We start from the raw sequence: 14,287 nt of genomic DNA, 5'->3' as shown, positions 1-14,287 counted from the left end.
TGGTGTCACAATGCTGGGGAATAGACTGGCGTAGCTAGAACTGTCGCATGACGCGGTCGGGTAGGTGACTCTCCACGACCTCGAAACAAATCAGGGGGACCCTGGCGCGCCACTCTGCCTAATGATCCAGTAGATGTGCAGGCATGGCATCTACCAACTCCGGTACATACGGATCCCTGGTGATCTGCAATAACACACCAAAATAAATACTATAATTAAGTTAGTCCACATACAGTATACACAGTACATAATGTTTACAAATATCTTAAAAGTTTCCACCTGATGCTCAGTGAGTCGATCAAGGACGATTTAAAGGCAAAGAAAGAAAATTTCTAACAACATCCAAAGTAGAATATAAAAATCATCCACGTGACCGCAATTTTACAGACTTTAGAAAATCTGGTACAAAATAATCAAAATAACACTACTACATACTACTACAACAAATAACAAATATAAACTTAGGTCCTACGTCGGTCTAGATGGACAAATAGTTCAGTTGTGACCTTGCTGGTGACAACGACTGCATTTGGTCGGGGGCCGGTTGGTGTCATCCATTTCATTGCGTATGCACTACGACCTTGGACGACCTTTTCCACGAACCATGGTGCCGTCCGAAATGAGTTTAGGGCCTACGTAATGTGCCCACTGTGCCCAGGTTGTCTCACAGGGGATAGGCCAGAACTGTGGTGCATAGGTGTTCATGTAGGCGGCCGATTTCAGTAAAGGGTCCACCCACAGCCGCTCCGATAGTGAATACGTCGCACAGACTGCTAGCACATGAGAACATGGGAGGTGGAATATCTTCGGTTTGTTGCATGTACACGTTCTCAACTGCCAGTTAACAGTATGCTTATGGCCTCCTTTAATACCAATTCGCTCTCCCCTTTCTGTTGTCACTTGGTAAATATGCAAACGGCGATTATATGCATCCACTCTATGATATTTGGCATTTGCGGTGTTCTTCTCTAGGATCGCAGTGACCTTTAGGGGGTATGGAAGTTCCTGATCAGACCTATTAACTCTGTGGAAGGTTAGCTCGACAAGGGACATAATCGGTAGAAACTGAGCTCCCTTCAACGCATTGTTAAATGTTTCCGAGAAGTTTGTAGTACATATCCCATATCTGTGACCATTGTCGTGAAAGAGAGACCACATAGTGAACGGGACTTGAGCAACGTACTCAATGGCCTTGGTACATGCCTCACCAATGAAACACAGATCATCTTGAAGTTTTCTTTCCTGCCTTTGGTACGCCGTAGCCTTGAACATATCTCTCATGTCGTTACTTCGCACGTGAGTCTTCAAGTTAGAAGCTATGTGGCGGACATAAAACCTGTGATAGGCTCGCGGTTGGGTGAATCCAACATTAGGATCATTCATTGTTGCAATGATCCCAGGATGTCGATAAGATATAACACAGAGGCCATCCCGTTGCGTGACACGATCCTGAATACAACTCAGGAACCAAGACCAACTGGAAGTGTTTTCCCCTTCAACCACCGCAAATGCTAGAGGAAATACTTGGAAGCTTGCATCAACACTTGTAGCAACCAACAGTGTTCCTTTATACTTCCTGTACAAGTGCGTCCCATCGATACAGATAACAGTCATACAATGTTTAAAGTCGTCGATACAAGGACCGAAGGCCCAAAACACTCGTTCAAACACTTCCATGTTGCTGTAGTACACACCGTCCACCAAAGCTTTGTTTTTCTATACGACACATGTTCCCGGGTTTGACTGTAGGAGTGCCTGCATGAAGTGCGGAAGTCTGTCGTAAGAACTCTCCCAATCCCCAAATATTTCAGCTATAACTTTCTCCTTGGCATACCACACTCTCCGATACGGGACATTGAAATGAAATTGCTTGGAGATAAGTTCCTGTATGAATTCAACTTTCAAGGACGGATCTTTCCGCACAAACAACTTCACATACTCTGCTATTATGGACAAATCCAAGTGTGGGTGATCAGTAGATAGTACTTCAGTGACACATGTTTCCATGTGCGGGCCTTTGTACGTGACTATGGTAAAACCACGCGAGTGCTCACTAGATTTGGTACCTCGTAGCATCCAACCACATTTCTTCTTGCATCGCAGATGAAGGACACTATCATTCGAGGTCACTGTGGTGTAGAATTGATTCCTCTGTATAGAATACATCTTCACCATTTCTTGAAGCATTTTCTTACTTTCAAAATACATTCCCTTCTCAAATTCTCCCTCGGGAACAAACGGTGTGTGGCTACCCGGTTTGGCCCAATACTGATCAACTTCATAGTTCTTGTTTACCTCACTGAACCAAGGTACGGGAGTTCTAACCAAGGGCTCGCCAACTTCCATCTGTGCAGGCTCATCATCCTCCTCTCCGTTCTCGTCCTCATCATCCATTTCCGCATACACATCATACACCAATAATTCATTATTCACAATATTATTTGGCTCTTCTCGAGACGGTGATGCTTGAACATCACCTTGTATAGGCGAATAACTATGCAATTGCATCGGTGAAGATGCTACGGTGTTCGATGACGAAGGACCGGGTTGGCCGAACATTGTCCCACATCCCCCCGCATGTACTGGTGAAGCTATATGAGAACTTAACGACATGTGAAATTGATCGTCCTGCAACATTAGACTAAAGGGTCCCATCCCATATTCATTCGATGGAATGTAGTTTGAGGGCACTTGGAAGGACGCGGTGTTGTGATCGGAGACATATGTAGCTTGTTGTTCTGGCCGAGTACTTTGTTGGGTACATATAGGCACCGTTTCTACATATATATCATTGGGAACACCCTTCATTGCAACAATGCTCCTCAAAGCTTTCAAATGTCTGTTCGTAGAAACAGGTAACACTTGAACCCCATGACCAATATCAAACCTCATTTTAATGTTCAGTTCAACATTCATAGGGTTTGAACCAATATTACTATGAACCTCGTTCATCAAATCGTTGACTGTCATGTTCGGTTCAAGTGTTAGTGGTTCCATATTTCCTCCACTATACTCAACATTTGATCCATCGCACAAAATTTCACCTCCCCACCGGCATAACAACACTACATTTTGTCCGGTCATATTCTACATAACAACCAAGACACATTTTACTAAAAGGTGTTAAACCATCCCTAAATCACCACAATCAAACATAAAATGTTTACATACTTTACAAAATAACTACTAAGAACCCCAAATGTACGAACTTAATTATCTCCATAATTTGATCTATTATATATCTAGTAATTGCACTTAACGAAGACATAAATCCTTCAATCTCCCACTTGTCTGAGATAAGTGTGCAATATCAAATTACTTAAGTCAATATGTGTCGATTTGATAATATGATTGCATCCCATGTCAAGATCATATTAATCTACAAATCATTTCTTGAAATATGAGCTAGAATTACAAAACCAAATGAATACTGAGTAATACATTTAAACACGGCCACGTATTTTTTGAATTCTCCCTCTTCAAGCGGCCATGACACATTCCCTAATTAAATAGGTAGACTCAATCCAATCTTGTGGCAACCAAAGCTCCCACTCAACTTTTGAAGTAACTAGGAAACACCTTTTATAGTCCCCTTTTACGGAATGACGTTTGGATGTACCACAATTAAACCAATCATTGAATGAAATCAATGTTCCACTCATGACAAAGGAATCCACTAATATATCCGGAAGTTCTGTACTTGAACTTCAAAGTAGGTCAATAGTTCGATCATGCATCATTCATGCATACCCATGTGATTGACCGAGCATCTCTATGCCCCTATAGCCCATGAAACCAAGCTATCCAATCAATCTTACATGTTAGTCATTTATTGAAATAATTTATGTCCAATTTAATGATTTCGAACTAGGAACATAAATAATTTATGAATTTAGTTCACCTGTGGGGTTTCATTCACCAAGTCATCAACTTGATGAACCCAACAATTCATAATTATTTTGGACATTTTATTTAATTTTAAAAACCATGATTAAATAAGATAAATAATAAATTTCTGTTTAAACATAATTTTGCAATTTGATGTATTACTTATGTAATATGTTTTCTCAAAACATATCCAACTTAAATTACATAACTTACTTCAATCCAAGACTTTAGTATGACTCTCATACCTTGGCCTATGGAAGGGGTTTAGTAGATAGATAAGTGATATTCTCACTCAAATGAAACTTCGCAAATATTGACATCCCGCTAGTCAATGATCTCCTGAATGAAGTGATTATTCCTCTCAAACTGTTTAAATTTGTAATGTGACCCTGGCTTCTTTGATTAGCAAAGGCACCCTCTTGGTCACAGGACAATTTGATCCAAAATTCCTCCTTAACTACTTCTACTGTAGCTGAATATTCATATTCTAACATTGAGTCTGCGACAGTGCTTTGTTTTGAACTCTTCAAGCTCATTGTTTCTAGCTCCATTCAGACATAAAATGTATTCATATCAAAATCTAAAGTTATCTTTATCTGTTTGGAAACATGTATTTGTATAACTCTTGACAACTATCTCACTTTTTCCACCATGAACTAGAACCATTCCTACTGTCCTTCTCAAGTAATTAAGGATTTGTTCTTAACAGCTTTCAGTATGCTTATCCTGAATTTGCTTGAAATCTGCTACAAATGCTCAAGGCATATGTAACATCCAGCTCTGTACATATCGTGGTACATTCATACTACTCAACTCTTCTAGCTTTTGAGGACCCTTGAGTTTTTCTGAGCGTAATACCATGAAACATGGGAGAAATCCTTTCTTAGATTCTTGCATCTCGAACCTGTCAAGAACCTTATCAAAATAAGTCTCTTGACTCAGTTGAATCATCCATCAAGATCTATCTTAGCTTGTGGATCTTAATTCCCAATATGCATTCAGCATCTCCTAAGTGTTTCATATAGAAACAACTCCTCTACCATTACTTCACTGACTCAAGCATTGGTATGTCATTTCCTATGAGCAGTATGTCATCTACATACAAGACTAAGAAAATCAGATTGCTCCCACTAAACTTCTTGTATGTACAAGATTCTTTTTGCTCTTAAAAGAAATCAAACTGTTTGATTGCCTCATCAAAAACGAATGTTCCAAATCCTTGATGCTTGCTTCAATCCATAAATGGATTTCTGAAGTTTGCAAAAATTTCTAGGATTTTCTAGATCTTCAAAACCCTTAGGTTGTGTAGTATACACATCCTCCGTCAAGAACATTTCAAGAAGACAGTTTTGATATCCGACTGCCAAATTTCGTAATCGAAAAATTAGCAATCTCTAGAAGAATCCAAATAGACCTAAGAAACAAATGGGTTTGGCCCCATTTGTAAGTCTACCAAGACTAACATACCTTTTCAAACATGGTGTCCATTCTGAATTTTACGGCCTTGCCAGTTCCTGAGTTGGTGCTTACCAAAGCTTGCTTGTAGGTTGTGGGTTCCACTTATTCCAATAAGAAAAATTTAGAATCCACATTTATAAGAATTTCAACAAACTGTTTGTTTTTTTATTCTGAGTAACCTACGACAGGTAGGAGCAACAATAGAATTATTTTCTTAAACTCCTTGAAGGTTTTCATATAAGTGGGACGATAGGAGTCTCGCTAGTTGAATTAGCTTGTTCTGACACATGATTCGTCAAATTATCTGACTTCATGCGCCCTCGCCTCTAATGTGGTGATATCCTCATCCATTTGTTGCTCGTCTCGAATTTCTTTGAGATCCACTTTACCCCCACTTGGCTTTATAGAAAGAGATTACTTTCTAAAAAGACACCATCGCGAGCAACAAACACTTTGTTATCCTGCGATTGTAGAAGTAATACCTCTTAGTTTCTATGTGATAACCCATGAAGAAACATTTATCTGATTAAGGGTCTAGATTGTCACTTTGTGAATGTCTTACATAGGTTTCACAACCCTTAATCTTTTAGAAAAGACAACTTTGGAACTTTTCCAATCCATAACTCATATGTCGTCTTCTCAACTGCTTTGGACAGGTTTTTGTATAGTATATTCAACTGTTTTATAATGCATATCCTCTAAACAATATTTGTAAATCATTAAAGCTAATCTTGGATCGAACCATGGCAAGCAAGGTTTGTTCCTGTTTTCTAACACACTTTGTGGTGGTCCTTTGATTTGTGAATTGATTCCACAATCTCTCAGATGATCATAAACAATTCTTGAGTTAAATATTTATCACAACGATCATATTGTGGTGTTTTAATTGTTTATCTCAAACTGATTTTGTATTTCATTATGGAATTCCTTGAACTTTTCAATGATTCCAACTTTTGCTTCATTAAGTAGATATATCCATATTTACTTAAATCGTTAGTAAAGGCAATGAAATAGTTATATCTAGCTCTTGAATTTATTGGTCCATATACATCTATATGTATGAGTGCCAAAAAGTCATTAAGCTCCTTCACCCTTTCAACTAAAAGGTGATTTGGTCATTTTACCTAACAAGCATGACTCGCAATTCTCAAGTGATTCATAATCAAATGAGGATAAGAGTCCATCTAATTGTAATCTTTGGATGCGTAATTGGTTTATGTGACCTAACCTTACTATCCCATAGGTAGGTTGGGTTTGATTCATCTGTTTTCGCTTTTGTGATCTACTTATATGAATGTCATAAAATAAAATTAACTCATAGCTAGCCAAATAAAAACAATTTATTACCTTGGTCATGGATCAACACTTGTCCAAGCCAAGTAAACCAATAAGTATTTCAACAAAATAACTGAAAAATTGTCTCAAAATCCGGTAATAAGTCTAAAATCATTATGAAAATTCTGAAATTAAAACTATGAAGCTATTCCTGGCCACTTGAACACTTCTCGTGCACCCATAATAAGCTCCATTTCCACGCTAGCCTCACTTCTTTGCAGTTTTTGCACAACATGAATAATGTTAGCACTGCAACTTGGTATCACATACCTAAGTGAAAGTTAAAATGTTTATAACATATTACCTGAGGTCGATGCTCCATTCTTCTTGAGGTAGTCAAGGTACTTTTGGCAATTGCCCTTCCAATGCCCTTTCTTCTTGCAGTAAAAGCATTCACTTTCACCTGTAGGCTTGGGCTTTGGAGTCGCCTTGGGCTTTTCAGGAGCCTTGGCAACTTTCTTGCCCTTGCTCTTGTCACTTGCCCCTTGCCCCTTCTTCTTGAACCCTTTCCCTTTCTGGAACATAAGATCTTTCTTGACATCCTTGGGGATTTGCTTTTCTACACTAACCAGCATAGCATACAACTCATTCATAGTCTTTTCAGCATCAAACATGTTAAAGTTCATGATAAACTCGTTAAAGGACTCTAGAAGTGAATGGAGAATGATGTCCGTAACCATCTTATTATTGTATGGGTGCCCAGTTTCTCCATATTTTGAATTAAGCTGATCATTTTGAAAACATAATCATGAACTGTTGCACCCTTCTCCATCTTACAGTCCAAAATCTCTCGATGGAGCTTGTACCTCTTAACTCGCGCCGGTTTCTTAAACAAGGCTTTGAGTTCTTGCATGATAGTGCATGCATCCTGATCTTCAAAATGCTTTTGAAGGCCAGGCTCCATAGTAGCAATCATTAAGCAAGTGATTGGCATAACTCTGTCAAGAGTCTCCTTATGCCTACGCTTCTGAGTCTCAGTAGCGTTTTCTGGCAAAGGTGCAGGCAATGGGGTGTCAATGGCATCTGCTCTACCTTCAGATTTCTGAACAAGTCTCAACATTATTTCCTAGTTGGAAAAGTTGTCTCTTGTCAACCTATCCTTCTCAAGGAATGGTCGAAGGTTGTAAATGTTGTTGTCATTTTTACGGCTACCCATCTATGACAGAATAAGGCAAAGTTTAATAATTATGTTTTATAAAATTTAAATTACCATAAATGAATTAAGTAGGTTACTTTAAAACACTTTATTCAATAATTAAATGATCCCAAATTAAATTAAGTGATTCCAAGACCCTTTATTTGTGCAATGATTAACCAGACTTTGGCCCTACCATCAACCATTACATTTTCAAGGTGAGTAAACTCTTTACTGATTACAACTCTTATAACTCTTGGTTGAATAAATTAACCATCACATGTTTAATTATTACCCTTTGCTTCAAGGTTCTAAACTCTTTATGATCTGGAATTGGTCCTTGATAAAGACCTTGTGCAACCTAATGAGCCTAATAGTTCAAAGGGTCCAAACACACATTCAAGGGTCCAAAAGAATCAAGTTCCTATTGTCCATGGGCTATTCATTCATGGCTCCAAAGTAGGCAATGTTTCACGCATGGGTTTCAACATAGCTCCATCTTTGTACAAGTCATGCGTGACTTGGATGGATGAGTAAGCAAGGAGTTTATTTTCCTTGAATGCCTTGATGATATTCGTAGCATTGAGATGGAGTATTCTCTTGTTCCAATCAGTTTTGAAGGCAGCCAAGACAAGGGAATAAAGAAGGGGGAGTTACACGGTTTTAAGAGTGTGATTAAGAAGAGATTTACTCTCTTGTTGGGCGCCATTTTAGGGTGACATTTTAATTAAGTCTATGTTTTATTTTCAGTTGTTAGAGTGTAATTAGCTGAGTTAAATTGCTATAATAAAGTTGTAACTGTCAGCCGTTGAAAATAAGGAGAGCTGGGCGTATTTGCAGCGAGTTCCTTAAGGAAATTCTTTAAGGAACAACAACAATTATTAATCTACAATGTGTGGCGGTTTTCATGGGAACCGTTACACCTAAGGGCTGAGTGTGGCTGGCGACTTTTGAGTTCCCTTTTATTAAATTAGCTAAGTAAGATGATTAATGTAACTACTTCCTTAGTCTATAAAAGGAAGTCTAGTCTAGCTTTTGTAATCAGATTATTATGAATGAAATATTTACCTTTGAAATATACTTTGTGTTATTTCTAGTTTAACTTGTGGATTCAAGTTACTTGAACTCGTGGACTCAAATTTGTGAGCTTAACTCGGAGTGTTCGGAGTTAGCTTGTTGTGTTTAGTATAGTGAGTGTTCAACACTAACCATACTTATCCTCAGAAACTAGGTTCGATTCCTCACTCTCAGGAACTAGTTCCTATTCCTTATCTTGTTCCCATGCCAAACTCCTAGCCTAAACACTAAGCCACCTAAACACCTAGCCTAAACACTTAACCCATAACCCGAAACACACAACCTAACCTTAGATTCCACATCACTTTAGGTAACTAGAATTAAAATTGTAAAACTTGATTTACCCCAAGTCACCTAAGATATAAAAATGACACCCAGCTTTGGCATGACCTATCATTAATTATCGAAGGGTTATTGGGTTTTAAATTGGGTAAGCAATCTCAATATTATCGGGACCTAGATTTATTATGTTGTGATTATTTAGTGAACTCTAGCGCATCATCAATCAACATAAATAAAATTTAACATGCATAATCTACTAACTCACAAATGAAACATGACATAGTATGGCCCCTTAGTCCTAAGAAACTAGAATTGAAATGCTCCCACTTGAACCTTCATAGATCTCCATCCACCTTGCTCCTTTGGGCCTTCACTTCATTGGCTTCTTTGGACTAAACTATTTAAATAACTAATCTATTTACTTTAAATAAAAGTGACAAAAATACTTAACGGTTCGCATACCGTATTTAGATTACAAAAATACATCACGATGCGCAGATCGTATTTACAATCCATGGGCCATACTAGTCTATATATAGCAACATAATATCATATATTATATAAAAGTTTCATATAATAAATCACTCAACATGCTAGCCTAAACTACAACATCGAATGTTCACAATTAAGGTAGCGCAGCTCCTAAAATATCTCATATTTTAAAATTCATAATTAGATAATATCATATATTATTCATTGCCATCTATAAAATATTATATATTTTAATTTTGGCATGAGATAGAATCAAATCTTATTTTAATGTGGAAAGATAATTCATATTTATTTTCCATGATTATCCTAACAACTTTAAGAGATTCTATCCTAATTACTAGCCAATCAAATAATTTTAAAATTAATTATTTCCAAATCTAACTATGGGATAATCACATTATTTAAATCAATTATTATCCTTTTGGAATATGCTCAAAATATCCTAACAAATCCTATTTAAAATTAACTTCTTTAATTATGGATAATCACCAAATTTAAAAAATTTGAAAATTTGATTATATCCCCAAAATAAAATATGATTTTATTTCGAAAATATTTTAAAACAAAATATTTTTTTTTTTGAAATTTGCCACAAACACCTGCCACCTTGGTTGGCCAGCCGAGGCAGCACCCGCTGCCACAAGGGCAGCAGCAACAGTAACAGCTACAGCCGCTGCAGCTGCGTGCAACGCTTGCACGGCTGTTACCCAGCCACTTTCGGACCGCCTGCCCTCCCCACCCTCCCTCTCGGACTGCACCCTGGTCGGCAACCACCGTGGCTGCGCCACCCAACCGTGGTTGCCGACCATATTAATTTTTTTTTGTGTTTTAATTTAATAACAACTTTTGTAAAATTAAATTAAATCAATCCAAAATTTAAAATTAAATCCCTATTCAATTTTAAAATTAGGGTTTATCATAAAATTAATTCCAATTTAATTCTAACTCTTAAAATTAAATTGATGATCATACGCAAAACATTTTTATGCATGAATCAATTCTAATAGAAATTATGAGACATAAAACAAGTCGAATTAAATAAAAAACAAGCATAAAAATCAAAATTTTAGGGCTATAATTTTCAAAAATTCGAAATTAGGGTTTGGGGTGTTCGAAATTTCCGAGCATATTAGGGCTAATTTTCGGTCCTCTCTAACCTATTTTGAGCATCATTAAATCACATTTATTCAATTCCAAGAGTTAAATCACATTTAATATAATAATTGAACCATAATTAAATTAATTCTCCCTCTTAATTGATTATAAAATTATGATCATGGACTTCAAATAATCATATTATTATATTCAAGCGTGTTCATGAAAGAGGCTAACTAATACCACTGTAGGACTTTTAGGTACTATAAGCGGAATTTCATGAGTCATATTCATACGCCCTACATCAGGATCACATGCATAACACACAAGAATAACATAATTATACCTTTAAAGCGTGAATTCCACGTAGCTATTCGATTAACAGATTAGGGAGAGAATAGAGCCCCAAGCGTGACTCCTCTACTTAGTCCACGGGATTTGACCAAGCGTCCACCAATACTAGATTGATCGAGTGAAAGGGAAAACCGCGATCACCACCTTCCTTGGACAACCGAACACCACCACAATCACCACCACCACCGCACACCACCATAGCCGTGAGGAAGGAGAGAGCCATGAGTGAGAGAGAGAGTTTTAGGAGGTTGGTCTCGTGTTTTCTAATTAGGGTTTGATCTCACTGATCATGAATTGTTATCTTCAATCCTAGGCACCTAGTCTATTTATAATCATATTATAATTAGACTAGGAGAAAAGCCCAAACTCTCTAAAGCCCTCCATATGGCCGGCCACCTAGAGTGATGAGGCCCATCATGAGCCTCGTCCTCTTATGCTTGATCTAGGCCCTTTGTGTGACCTTATAGGATCCGTCCAATTGGGATTTGACCTATTTTACTAGCTCAAAGATCGTTAGTACCTCTAGCTATGATATAACAATGACCCAAATGTACGAACTTAATTATCTCCATAATTTAATCCATTATATATCTAGTAATTGCGCTTGACGAAGACATAAATCCTTCAGGTGTAGTTGTACCTCTATGTACCCCTTGGATCCGCCACTGTTTTAAAGGATGACTTGATCCAACCTTGTGGCCACAAAACTCCCACTCAACTTTTAGAGAAACCGAAATGTATCCTATATAGTCCCCTTTAACGACATGACGTTGGAGTACAATAATAGTTAAACTAATCACAAGGAAGTAGTGTGTCCCACTTGATTAGGGGATTTTTCTCCCACCAATCAGAATGCGCCACGTAGGCCAATCAGGTCCTGCCAAGTGTCCACCAGTTGGAACTGTCAGGGTTTGCCACGTGGCGCACGCCTATTTGTCCACCCTGGACCTATTATGTCATGACACGTGGCATCCTCCATGCCTAATGGAAAAATCGGCCACCTAGGCCCAACTTCCAAGGGAAGCCCAATCAGCCCTAGGTTAACCTAAACCTAGGATTGGCACGTTTCCCAAGGTTATAAATACCTCCCTTAATCCTCATTAAGGGGGATTACGCACATTTAATACTCTCACCTAGGGAGACCCAATCACTTTTATTTTCCGCATTAATTACTCCTTAATCAAGTACTAACTTGACCGTCGGAGGCGGATCTCCAATCATCCGGAGCATCCGTTTGTTTTGCAGGTACAGGCGTCCGGTTCCAGTCTCGGAATTGTAACTCTCCCGCAGGACATCAGAAAACCCCGAAACATTTTGGCGCCGTCTGTGGGGAGAGTACTTCTGAGATGGCATCCACGTCTATACCGACTCCTGAAGAGAGGCGTCCCCTAGACGACCCTCAAGTTCAGTCGGACCATGATACTGAGGAAAAACTTGAAGTTGAAGCTCATACAGCTTCAGACGGGACCCTAAGGGCCCGACGCACCCGTCATACCGAAAGGAGGGAACAGGAACATCTTCAAACTGGACTCAGTGATCCAGCCGGCGCACCGCCTGTTCAGCAGCAGCTGGCTGATGGGTCTGCTCCCATTACAAGAAACGAACTCATGACCTTCATGAGGGGCTTCAAGGGAGAGATTCAAGAATTTCTCAACAAGAAGCCGCCTGCTCCGGCCAAGGAGCAGTCGTCTAAGAAACCTTCCACTTCAGGGAAGAGGAAGCCAGTTCAAGGGCGAAAGGCAACCCCTCATCCTAACTCTAGGAAATGGGAGCCGCCTGCCCTTGATTTCACAAAGTACAGCTTTCCTACTCCAGGAAAGAGGAAACCTGTTCGTCACATTCAGGCGGACGGGTCGAAGAAAATATACACAGATGCTCGGCTATTGTTAGAGCAGAAAAAGAATGACCGATTGTCAGAGTCGGCCTCTACTTCAAACTTCCAAGACAGTCTACGCAATACCTCGATGAGGCATACTCAGTCGCATCATGAGAGTCAGTCAGGCGGTACCTCCCGTCAGTCCGGCTTTCATAGTGACCAGGCGGTACCAAACTTACCATTTGTACCGCAACAACAATATTTTTTGCAGCCACCTCTGTTTGGTGAGCATGCAGCAAAGAATGTCCAACCTATGGACTGGCAGCTACGGTTGCTTAGACTTGGGGAACAGCCGTCGGCCTTCTCCAAGGAAATTGCTGAAGCCGCTCAGCCGGCCAAAGTGAAAAATGTATTAGTAGGCGCCTATGACGGCACTACTAACCCAGAAGACCATTTGATGGCATTCACCAACCTGATGTACCTTTAAGGGTTGGATGATCCCACTTGGTGCAAGTGTTTTCCAGCGACTCTCAAAGGAATCGCACAACAATGGTTTGGCAACCTGCCGACTGGTTGTGTGAATAACTTCAGGACGCTTGCTTACTTATTCACCTCGAACTTTGCCATGAACATACCTGCGAAAAAGACGACCCTTGATTTAGGAACGATTCAGCAGGGCGAGAAGGAGGGGCTTCGTTCTTACATCAGGCGGTTTAACCTGATGAGAATACAGATTCAAGGGTTACCGGATGAGGTAGCCTATACTGACTTTTTCAGAGGTCTTAAAGACGGGTCGACATTCAAATTTGATTTGGTCCGAAAGAGGGTGGCGACTCTTCAAGAGGCCTTGATTGAAGCGGAAGCCTATATACAGGCGACTGATCTTTGTAGTACAGGAAAACAGTCGGACGAGAAAAGATTTGACAAAAGAGAAGGACGATAGAAACAGTCGTCGAATAAAGATGAGAAGAAGAGAAAAGAGGTTTGGGCGGCTGATTCCTCTAAACAGCCGGCCCAGAAGAAGAGGAAAGAATTCAAGCCATACTCCCCAAAGTATGCGTTTAACAAGGATAGCCAAGCTATCCTAAAGGAAATCAAGGGACGGATCTCAATTGAAAAGCCGGTCCCCATGAAGGGTTCTGCAAGCAACCGGAACCAAGAGAAATTTTGTGATTATCATGAAGATGTTGGTCATCACACCAACGAATGCATCAGTCTCATGCGGTATCTGGACTGCTTGGCTGAGCAAGGCGATCTTGATTCTTATGTCAAGAAATCTGCGGGGAACACTTCCTCGAAAAAGCAGTCGGCCAAAAAGAGTCAACAGGCTGACAGCTCTGATACAGATGATGCAG

Source organism: Chenopodium quinoa, unplaced genomic scaffold (assembly GCF_001683475.1).
Source record: "Chenopodium quinoa cultivar QQ74 unplaced genomic scaffold, ASM168347v1, whole genome shotgun sequence".
Classification (NCBI taxonomy): domain Eukaryota; kingdom Viridiplantae; phylum Streptophyta; class Magnoliopsida; order Caryophyllales; family Amaranthaceae; genus Chenopodium; species Chenopodium quinoa.
The sequence above is the reverse complement of the archived record's forward strand: the minus strand, read 5'-3'. Positions refer to the sequence as shown.